Genomic DNA, 3,211 nt, shown 5'->3' on the forward strand with positions numbered 1-3,211 from the left:
GGCCATCACTGGAAAGAGAGGCCCATTGGACTTGCCAACTTTATATGCCCCAGTACAGGGGAATGCCAGGGCCAAGGGGTGGGGTTGGGTGGGTGGGGGACTGGGGGGGGAGTGTATTGGGGACTTTTTGGATAGCATTGGTAATGTAATTGAGGAAATTACCTAATTTAAAAAAAAACACTTGGATTATTGTTCCCTCTTCTAAAACATGAGGCCATGGCAATACATTGGTTACTCGTGATACACATTTTCATGTCCTTCTCCCTTCCTGTCCAACCATGCCCCATATGTAGTCTAATCTTATCACTGAAATGTGTCACAGCAGCAATTATCTCCATGTGTGGAAGTGAGACAATGTCTATAGCTTGGGGAAGGACACCCCATAGATCATTCTCCCTCCAACTTTAAAAAAGATTCTACTTGATTTCTAAAAGACTTTCATAGATCTGACATTCTGATTTATAGGTAGATTTAGCTCATGGAAAAAATTTGTGGATTTTATAACAAAAATTATAGGAATTTCTCTTTTTCGTTCTTTTTGTTATTGTGGTCATTTTGGCTGCAAGTACCAGCATACTCGACGAGGAGTGACTGAAATATTAGGAGTACCTAATTACTCACATCCACAGAGGGTGCTTTGAAGATTACTTAGTGACTTAATAGTGTCATTAGAACTACTTAAAATGGCTCTATGTTAGACTAGGAATTTTGACACTGTCTCCTTTTTTGGCTGTGGGATGGTCACAGCATCTCCAGTCATCACATGTGTGTGGGGCAAGGGGCTCAGGCTGGGAAGCATCCGGCATGTTAAATGGAAGCCAAGAGAGGGCATCCTCTCCAGCCTCACTTGTGTTGTTGTTATGGTTACAGAGGAATCCATCTTCTTCCCCCTCTCCCCGCCCCCCAGCTAACTTCTTGAAGCTTCTCTCGGTCAAAAAATGAGACAGTTATCCAGTCCCTTCTTAGCTGCAAGAATAAATTAAAATGCTGCAGGTATCTGGCATATCCAGCTTCTATAGTAGGAGGTGGGTTTGCCTGAATGGGAGACAGGGGAGGAGAATGGACATTGGGAAAGCAACTAATAGTGCCTGCCACACATGTTCCTTTTCCGACACTCATCTTAAGACTACCCGCTTCCTTTATGTAGCTCTGGCTAATTAAAGCTGAGTATTTAGCATAAATCAGGGCTTTTGTGAATTATCTGAATAATTAGTGTCATTGTAAGCATAGGACGCTTATTTTATTTCATCTAAAAGTTTAATGATAAATGGTCTTCCATTGCCCAAAATGAGCTGCTCTGGGGCCGAAACTGGATTTTTTTTTTTTTTTTTTTTTTTGGATTTGGCTTTAGGAGAATTACTTAGAATGTACAGGGTTTGTGATAAAGAGCAGCTTAAATTCTCATATTTTTTTTTGCTTCAGAAATCTCTATCAACTACCAAAAATAAGACCAGATTAAAGAGGTATGTGAATATTTAATGCAAAATTAGGACTGTGTTGCTAAAAATCAGAACGACTTTCGAGCTATGACCATGAATACATTGTGAAATATCAGCTACAACACTGACCTAAAGAAGCTTTTCTGTTTCCCCAGCAACCTTGCACAGCATTAGCTTGCTTCCCTCTGAGTAAATTAAATGTGATTTTCAAGTACTACACTTCATTATTTCAGAAATCACAATACCTTGCAGAAATAAGAACATTTCATAAATCATATTGGAGTTTATTTTTAAGCCAGAGTAGAGACTTATTTGGACATTTTCTCTTAAATCCTCTAAATTTCCCAGTACTTATAAATTATCTTTATGATGAGGTGGTAAATGGGACATAGAATGCTTCATTTGCATAAAACAGATTAGTGATTGCCCAACTATATTTTTCAAACAGAATAAGTGCCAGCGCCGTGAGAAAGATAAAGCCACATCTCAAATGAACTACCTAAGTTTATGATCAAAAGCTATAGACAATAAACCAACTACCCATTTTCTCAAGTACAGCTCTCTCATTCATGCACCAGATCATGTGGAGACAATGTTTTCCTAAAGTTGGGGGACATATTATATATGTATTACACAGATATGCACATATCCACATATATTCATTCCACATTGTATTATACCCCAAATGTTATTTGGAGAAATCATTATTTTTACAGTTTAACTTGTCTTCACCAATGTCATTGTGGATGCTGAAAAGATGACTTAAAATGACAGTGACATAATTTTGTTTTTTCAAACGATTAATAACAAGTTAGAGTGTCAGGTTTGCCTGTTTGTCACTGTCATTTTACTTTGTCCACTCAATCCATATCAGTGAGAAGCTAAACAAGTAATTGGCTGGCTTCTTTGCTAGGTTTTGAGTAACAAAAAAGCAGTGGCTTCATAAAGTTTGGAAAAGTTCCTTCATTTTCTATTTCTGTGCAATAATTTGAGAAATATTACTCTTTGTTTTTCTTTGAAGGTCTGGTAGAATTCTGTGCTGACTCTATTTAGTCCCCTTTTTACCCTGGTTGGGAGATGTATAATTACTGCTTCTATTTCATTAGGGTTAGTCTGTTTAACTTGTTTGTTTCATCTTGATTTAGCTTTCATAGGTTGGATATATCAGAAAATTAATCCATTTATTTTAGGTTTTCCAGTTTGATGGAATACAGATTCTTAAAATATGTCCTTACGATTCTCTGAGTTTTCTTGACTTCTCCCTCTTCATCTCTAATTTGAGTAATTTGGAACTTCCCTTTGTCTTTTGGTTAATTTGGCTTAAGTTTTCACAATCTTGTTGACTTTCTCAAAGAACCAGTTCTGTATTTCATCAATTCTTTGTATTGTTTTCCTTTTGTTTTTATTTCATTGGCTTCATCTGTTTGCTTATTCCTCAGCATCTGCTGTTGTTTAATATTTCTTCTTTTTCAAGAGCTTTCATATACGTCAAGTTATTAATATAAGTTCTCTATGTGTCTCTGTCTCTGTCTGTCTCTGTCTCTCTTTCTGTCTCTGTCTCTGTCTTCTCTCAGATGCAGTCATTAAGTGCTATGCATTTGCATCTTAGAACTGCCTTCGAACTAACCAGTACCCCGGAGCTCTTGACTCTAGCTGGATATGTATCAAAAGATGGCCTAGTCGTCCATCACTGGAAAGAGAGGCCCATTGGACACACAAACTTTATATGCCCCAGTACAGGGGAATGCCAGGGCCAAAAAAATGGGAATGGG

The sequence above is a fragment of the Mus caroli genome, chromosome X, assembly GCF_900094665.2.
Source record: "Mus caroli chromosome X, CAROLI_EIJ_v1.1, whole genome shotgun sequence".
NCBI classification, from domain to species: domain Eukaryota; kingdom Metazoa; phylum Chordata; class Mammalia; order Rodentia; family Muridae; genus Mus; species Mus caroli.